We start from the raw sequence: 9,358 nt of genomic DNA, 5'->3' as shown, positions 1-9,358 counted from the left end.
TCCTCCATATACCAACACACCACAACGCAGTGAGTGAAGGAGGTGGAGAAACAGAGGGGGTGGATTGTATAGAGCGGAGAGAGAGAGAGAGAGAGAGGGGTGGAGCATACTGAGGAAAACAGAGTGGAGGATTTAATGGTAAATAAGCCTGTGTAGAAAGGCAACTCATCCTGTCCCTCCCTATCTCTCTGAAATCCTACTTCCCTCGCTCTCTCCCCCTCTGTTTCTCTCTCTCCTCTCTCTCTTTCTCTCTCTCTCTCTCTGTCTGGATAGCTGTCGGAGTGAGACAGATACCCCAACCTCAAAGTGACAGGCCCTCAAACGACTTGGCGAGGAAACCAAGCATTAATTAAGTCATTGCCGGACTGTAATTTCCTTGAGAAGTGAAAAAATGCACGAGAAAAGGTTACTGAGACCTTTTCTGTGTCAAAATTACCATTCGTCATGAATATTAATGCACCTAATGAAGACAACCTTTGCTTCATCAAGAATGTTCTGGAGCAGGGTGCCACGCTGATAGACTCTCCCTGGCTGTTTTTCTCCTTCAGTCAGGAGGGGAAACTGGCACACACACACACACACACACACACACACACACACACACACACACACACACACACACACACACACACACACACACACACACACACACACAGAGTAATGCACACAGGAAAAAACTGAGGTTTACCAATCTGAGTCACCCGCATGCATCTTATGCGCAGCAACACATCCTTTCAAATGCAAAGATGCCATATTTGACCAAATGTGCGATTTATAAAAGCAGCACAAATTAAAGTACTTAAAGGTAAGAATTTATAGAAAATATTTTGTATACGTTCAATTACATTACAATGATTTTATAACACCCAGTGTAAAGTATTTTGCATTCACAAAATGGGCTACGGCTGGACATAAAGATAGATGGTAGAAAAATTCCTAAAGGGTAAGTTTACCCAAATGTTAGAGTTATCTATTTAAGGATGTTATCCAGTTGCATTATGGGAATTGTAGATTCCAGCATTTTTTTAGTTTGACCCAGTCAAGACCTCAGCGTCGGCTGCTTCGATTTTGATAAACAGTGTAGCTAAACGTCAGCATAGCAAACATTGTCATTTTGAGTATGTTAGCATGCCGAAGCTATACGGCGGAAACGTCTACGCTGTGCCCAGTACAGCCAAAGATACTCCAGAACAAAGATGGCGCATTGCGATCCCCCACTTCTATGGAAGTGTTGTAATATAGCTAACAGTCATATTTAGAGTTGTGAAAATGAGTTGCCAGGTCTCGCGAGAGTGTGTTGCTCAGACAGAGAAAGCTCTCAAACAAAGTTTATTTCCTTCTGAGTTGTCCATTTGAAAAATGCCGTTGTAATATAAGACTGTTGGGATGATATGAGGCTTGTGAAAAAATGGGTCCAATATGTACTTTGGTGATTATGGGGCGAAAGAATCGGTCATAATCTGTTTTCACGTTCACTTCTCCCATTGGAGTTAACAGACTCGGGACCTGCTGCTAGTCTCCTAAAGGGGCGGGGCGGTGGTGAATCCCACATAACACCGATACAGGAAACCGACTCTTGGTGCGCCGTCATCTTTATAACGGCTAACCTGAAATATGAATGACATCACTTCCTGTACACCACAGGCTTTGTCGTAGAGTTTTTACAAGAGCAATAATAACAGCCTTTGTATTGTGGTTACTGGTATCTTTATATTAGGGACCGGGAGTAACAGGAGGTGCTTTTACATGAAACTGTGATTGTAACTTGAAAAGATTCATCAGATTATGACTTCACCTGAAATAACCAGGCAGGAAACAGTGAAATTATTCTTTTTAGAGACATTTCTAAATACACGCGCGCCGTAATCGCCCCTACTCAGCCGCCATCTTTGCCCTACTCATCAACGTGTCTCTCTCCCCTTGACACTTACCTCTCATTAATTCAGACCTGTCACATTGACACACACCCTTACACACACACACACACACACACACACACACACACACTCGTGGTATCGCAGCAGAGGGTGACAGCCCATCGTTGAGTGACAGCAGCTCTGTCTGTCTGCTACAGGAAGATCTTCTGCTGCCAACAGTTTTGTAAAGTAACCCTCGACTGTCACTGCGAGAGAGGGAAGGGTCATCTATTCATATGTCTGCCTCCTCAAACCGTAAATAGCTTTCAGCGATGTCTTCCCTCATCCATTATCAACTGCTTTTGAATTAATGACAGTCTTTCATTTAGCACACACAACTCTGGTGGGGTTGTTTCGCATTGACTTATTCATCCAGTGGCAATCCCACCCCGTCATCTGATTAACGTGATTTGCAAATGAATGCTTAAGAAAACATTTTAGGATTTATCTCATACAATCTCATACAGTCTTTTTTAACTTCAACCTATCCTGTTCATACTTTCCCCCTCAAGACTTTCATAAAGGCTCAGAGAAAATCAACACATTCATATCAACTAAAGCAGAGACATAGGAAGATATCTCGACAAATCTTGTCCTCTACTAAACATTTTTCAGCTGACATATTTCAGTTTTTTTTAGCGGTCACATTCACACTGTGCGTAGTGTCAGACTGTAACGTTACAGCCACACACACACACACACACACACACACACACACACACACACATCGTTGGTGTGGAAGTTCTTTAAGGTGAGTGAAGAAGACGTGAAGCGTGCTCACAACTGCAAAATAAACCATGGAGGAACAATTAACTTCATCACTTATGTTATTATTAGACACTTATTATATTGTAATTAATTCCCTGCTTATATAAGAGCTAACGGCTAACGTTAACGACGGGTGCGTTGACTCGCATTGTGATGCATTTAAAGCTAATCAGCAAATGTGTTCAAATGTAATCGTGCAAAAATACGTTTTTGGCGAGAAAGTTTGAATAACTCCAGTTGTTTGAAGATGTTTTCGCAGCAACATAAAATAGATATTAGAGGGAATTATGACCTGTTTTCCTTCCTAACACTTGGTCTAAGCATCTTATAATACATCATTAAAACTACTAATGCCGAGATTTTTATTTTTTAATCAAAATTAAATTAAATTCAATCACGTATTTCCTGTGTGTTTTTATGCAAATAACCACTACTGGAGTTGTTGATGGTTTACACCGACTTTGGGACGGTTTAAATTATTTTTGTGACAGTGGTTAAAAAATGTTGCTGTCAATTCTAGTTCTTAGAAGGATAATCTGAATCTGCAGACATCGGATTAGCAGGTCAGACTTCGGAATCGGAAATCGGAATCAGCCAAGAAAATTGCAGTCGGTGCAGATGTGTTTGGCACCGTTTAACAGTATTTTATGGAAATGTTCTCAACATGTAAAAAAGTACTGCATTTGATTGGTTTATTAACTAATCAGCTTAGTTTGGATTAGACACAACCGTGACGGACATCCATATTTGTGTTTTATTCAACAAAAAAGAACTCACTTTGACCTAATGTACTTCAGGTGACATGATTAGGCTCGGAAGAACTAGGCTGTGTGCTGATAATTCAAGATGTGGAGCTGGATCATAAAAAACATGAAACATTCAAGGCCCTCAAGTTGAGCATGGGCCAGATGTAACATGGCCAGAATAGCATCGTCTACCTCTTTATAGGCTGATAAGCAAAGCCAGGGGACCCACAATAGTGGTCTCAAAGCACTTCATCAGTAGCGATGTAAAAACAACAGGGCAACAGTCGTTATTGGCCTCAGAAGGTTTGGAAATCAACATGACAGTAGTGCAGTAACATGGAGATACAGTACACCACATATCGTCACGTTATGGGAAGTTATCAGATCCCACCAGAAACTCCCGCATGTCCTACTTGTTACTGCCATTCAGCGCTGAGGTTTGCACAACCTTTACTGTACATGAGTGCAGCATCGACATGACAGTGAGAAAATAGAGAGAGATCGGCCATCTTTGAAAATACAGAACAAACGATATTGGTTGAGTTGTGTAAAGAATACGACGCTATTATTCCCAAAATGGCTGGGTTCTTGGATGATTGCTTGGTTAAAGCCCAAAAAAATTACACTTTTATAATGACTGGAAAACATTTATGAGAAACGGATATTTAAGTACAACCTTTGTAAGATGTTGGCCAACAGACACCAGGCGATGTTGGCCATCGAGCCTCGCCCTGACCTGGATTGAAGATTGGACACCGCTTCGTTTTGGAGAACAGTTGTCCGTGTTCGGGATTAAAATGTAATCTAGCGATATTGTGATTATTTGGGAGTGACTATTGTTGGGCTATTGTTGTTCAGTGTTGGTCTCTGGTTTAGCAGTAGTTTGAAGGACCCATAGCTGCAGATTTGGAGCCAATGACCAGAGATTAACCTGTGAAAGCAGTCTCCTATGAATGGGTCAAACTCTGAATGAAGGATATGCATAAGGCATCACATGCAAGTTTAAGAGGGTTTTACCCAACGGTTTCATTTCAGCATAAAAAAGAACAATTACAAAGAATTCCATTAGGTCAAATAGGGTCAATTGTTGGTAAAAAAAAACAGAATATTCACCCCCTGCTACCAACTGACATGGAGAGATTCCTGGTAAAACCAAGTATTCAACTATCCACATCATATTTTCAGTGTCACATTGTAAATCAAGAGGACAACAGGCCAAAGAGAAAAAAAAGGAAAAGTCTACACCAACAATATAAAGTACCCAGAAGTGCAAGGTACACTGCCAATTATTTTCAGATGTTTTGGGCTAGATTTGTTTCTTTACGTATACCTCTTTATTTTGTGACCTGTGTGTTCATGATGTGGATTTGGACTGAGTTCAAATTTTACTACTAGGACTAGGGAGGATCTCTGGCATCCCCTAGGTGAGAAGAATAAAACTGTGATTTGTAGTCAGAAGTTCTGCCAAGGAAGCCCGTAGCTTGAGGGCTCAGAGACTCACAAGACCGACAAGAACATAGTAAACTGGTCCGCCAAACGTCAGAAACACCGTTTTTTTCTCCGATCATTTGATCCGTTCCGCATCAGTCTAAAAGAAAAAAAAAATAATTGGCCATTTAGAGGTACAAAAAGAAAGTTTGCCTTTGTTGTGAATCTGCATAAGAGTCACCCCCATACATTATCATGAATAATACATCCATATCTCCTGCATAGCCACGGGTGGTAGGGATTAGATAAAGCGCCATAAATAAGCTTCAAAGCCCGCTGTATGCCGTTTTGTTACACCTCGCCATAGAGGCCTTTGCTTTAATCACAAACTTAGCCTTAGCTGGTGGGGCCCTTTTGTTGCGATTGTGCTGGTGTCGCTATTAGTGCAGGGCGGCCCCGTCTGTACACACGTATTCATTTACCTAATTAACACGGAACTCACACTGGGAGTCAAATGAAAGCTAGCGTAGGGGAGTCACAGAGAACAAAGCCTGGCGAGGAAGCTCAGCTTCTTACTGTTGCCCGCCATCGCAGTCGCTGGGGGGAAAAAAAAGACGCCCGGATGGGCCCTTAGTTAACTGTTGTGGTTTATCTGAAGACACAGATGATGAACTGACACCATTCTCTTAAGAATAAGTCTTCTCTTGTTTGTTTGTCTGTCCATATTGTATTAGGCAAAGATTCAATATTTTCATGTTGATTTTGTTCATATCAGTGGAAGCTATATAGTCCAACATTAGAAAATATGGAACCAACGTGTCGATACTAACTGTGTAGGCTATTGTGTAGTCTCAGTTTGTAGAAATACAAAAACAAAAAATACAATACTGTGCTAATATTGACAGTATTTATACAATATGATACCATAAAAGAATGTTTATTTTGATTTACAAATATTTAACAGTTTGATAATGTCTTCTGTGAACTCATACTTAAGAATATGAATAGGAATGTCTTACTAGGTTCAACTGAAAAGGTGAAAAGGTCACCACCTAACCTTTTAAAAATGGTGACTTCATGGTCAAAATTCAGTTTCAGCTCCAATTTTGGAGCATAAAAATGTAAAGACATCAGCTAGCCTACCCCTGACTTCAGTCCAAAAATATCTGTGCTGGTGTTGGACAGACTGGACTTTGTATGGGTGAAAGCCTAATTAGTGGATTATCGTGCAAATAGCTCAGTAGATCTTTGTCAGACAACATGAAATAGCCCAACATCAGGTAGAATTACACAATCTTGCTCAATGATCAATTCTGGAGATACAGTCTCCTGCTCCTGTTGTTGCTGTTCTATATTCAAAAAGTCTTTACGGCCACTCCTAATCAGTAGAAACACACATAATTAACATAACAATTTTAGTGACATTTCAAAAGTTTGTGTAAAATTGGCGTGACAGTTGAATGGAAACGGATTCGGTCTCTATCAGTGTTTATATCTCTCTTTTTCTTCGAGGTGCAGGACTCACCATCTTGTGTTTTAAAGGGTTGGGTGTGTTTAAGGACGGATTATCTTTAATTAACACAGAAAGATAGATGCTCATTCTATCTGCCTCTTATCTCTGCCTTGTACTCTGTCTGGTTATTTTCACGGCTTATCACCAACTGCAACATAATAGCATGGCGTACCTGATTTGTATTATGTGAAGTGTTCTAATGTAACATTGTTTTCCAAAAAAAAGATTCAAATTAACTTCGAAGGCTTTTCTCCGCTTATATTTTCATAAACTAATTGGTAGCAAAACGTAGCAAAACAAGCGATGGTTAAAGGTGCAATGTGTAACATCTGTCCACAGTGGCCAGCGGCCAGTGAGCGTGTTCATTTCAGTAGATATCTCTGCAACACAATACATAGACGTCTGTAAACTCTTTACATTCTTTTAAAAAAAATGAAGTAACTTTTTTTTTTTTTAGATCTCACACTTTGCACCTTTTTAAGGTACGCTTCTACACTCTTACCTTCTGCCTCGCTAAAGGCGCCGCTACTCTTTTGTCACACTGAACGTGAGGCTTATCCTGAGGTGTGGAGTTGTCCAATATAGACGTAGTTTGTACGAAAATAAGAATAAATCTGTTCAAGGTATTTTATAACAACGATAAAGTGGATTAATGAGTGTAACAGTAATTAATCAGTCAGTCGAGCTGCATCCCCATCATATCAGGAGTGGAGAACACAGACTGACTGGTATTCAAGCAATAACACCTTTCAATGTGTGCCAATCTAGGCAGATTATTGCACCATGGCCACATGGTGAACTCTCTTTCAACCGTCAAACATATGAGCAGATAAACGTTTGCTCCCCCTCCCCATAAAAATGTTGAGTGTTAAGGTCACATTTTGCATTTCAGCAATTAAGTAAACCTATCTAGTTTAGGTCTCACCCCCATCAATACCAACAGAGCCGCCCTTAGTTTTGTACAATAAAAATTACATTAGGAGGAGAACACATTGTGTTTGTGATCCACACACACACACACACACACAAAACTACAGAGATTATTAACGAGGGGTTGGCTGTTGCATCAGATCCAATTATCACCTGAGTAGAGTCGGTCAGCCTCGGTCGGTTCGCGGCCGCCCTTCTTTCTCCTCACGCCTCCCCCCGAAATCAGCTGCCCGTCAGCCGCCGGCAAATTTGACGAAGAGACGGGAAACACATTACCACCCGACTACAAAGTGACAACAAATCTGGGGTCGCAGTAATAAACTCTTATCTATCAGGAAGAATGAGGGATGCAGGCTGGTCAGAGAGCTGCAGCACACCGAGAGGAGAGCGGAGGGGCATGAGAGAAACGACTGATGTGTTTAAACTTCATTCATCCAGGGTAAGGCGACCGTGTTTGCCAATGGCTGCTGGGTGGTTCCACGGGAGCAGCTGGGGGTTCAAAGCCGTATTCACGACTGCTATCGGAGGCTTTCTTCGCTGAAGAATGAGGAATTTGAGAACGGACCTCCACAATGTGGAAGAAGAGGAATAGCAATGTGAGCAGAGGGGAGGGACGGAGAGTGAAGGATGGAGAGCATTTCAGGAATGATTTCAGTGAACCCACATTCGCCTCTCACCAGCGGCCTGACCTCCTCTGACTTGGATGATCATTGTTGTCATGGAGACTGGCAAAACAAGTGTGACACTTCCCTGCTCCCCCCCCCCCCCCCCCCCCCCTGTATCTGAGTGATGAAAATGAATGTGGCCCCAGGATCAACACGAAGCCATATTGGCAAGAAATCAATACTTTTTCCCTCTGTCTTGCATCGGTCCAGTAAGCTGTAACATATCAATCCATATGTGCACGCAGTCTACACTAATCCCCCCTGCTTGTGTGTGTTGTGTGTGTGTGTGTGTGTGTGTGTGTGTGTGTGTGTGTGCGTGCAAGGGAAGAGAAAAATGTTGCATTGAACAAAAGCTGCCCAGTGTGTTTGAACTGCTCCATTAAAACAATCTTTGTTTTTGATACAGAGGAGAAAAAGAGCACGCTGACTGAACACAGACTGGATGTCAGTCGTAAGATGGAGGGTTTTTTGTTGTTTTGTTTTGCTTTTTCTTTAAATTCTGTTTCTCATTACTGTGCCGAGCCTCAAGCAGTGAGGGGAAGAAAAAAAACGACCGGAGCAACTGTGCCTGAGCCCAGGGGCCCCCAGGAGCCACGGGGGGTCCCTACTTTGATGGAGGCCTGAGCATCATTAGAACAGATAGCATGATGGGGTCAGAAACACGCTGCTACCGCTGCACCGCTTCTGCAAAACTCCTAGCAGCACTCTCACTGACAAACACAGACACCAGAATGTGTGTTCCATCCGGCTATTCCTGTGACTTACCAAGTATTGAAATAGGAAAGATATCACACAAATATTTTCAAACTTGCTCAAGGGCGGAAATAAAGAAATATGAGCAACGGTGGAAATGCTTTCAAATACACTGACAGCAGAATGGTTGAGTAGTACTGTACTTTAAGTTTGCATGGATGGATGGATGGATGGATGGAAGGTTGGTTGGATGGATGGATGGATAGAAGGTTGGATAGATAGATGGATAGATGGATAGAACAAAGCCAAAAGAAACCAAAAGAGCAGGACTTTGGAATATATGGCGATGGGTTAACAGAAAGCAGGAATTAATTATGTAATCCATTGCGGTTCCCTCCAAAAGTTCACTGTTCATGAAAAAATTAATGCGAACGAGCGCTTCCTTTTATGGGCATAATAAAAATTATACTGTTGTACTTAAATTTTTTAATAAAGTGACTGAGAACAGTTAGGGAGACTGGCATATGTTAATAAGACTGAGAGGAGTGCGCTGTCCAAACAGCATTGGGGAGAGACAATCCTGCTCTAAAACCGTCCCTGGTCCTCAAAGGTCAACCATATTTTTATAATAGCAGCCCGATGGCCAAATCTAAATCTGTCCCCAGAATATGGAGCGCAACCAATGAGGGGGTGTGGAAG

Source organism: Pholis gunnellus, assembly GCF_910591455.1.
Source record: "Pholis gunnellus genome assembly, chromosome: 8".
Classification (NCBI taxonomy): Eukaryota; Metazoa; Chordata; class Actinopteri; order Perciformes; family Pholidae; genus Pholis; species Pholis gunnellus.
This window is presented reverse-complemented; position numbering follows the sequence as displayed.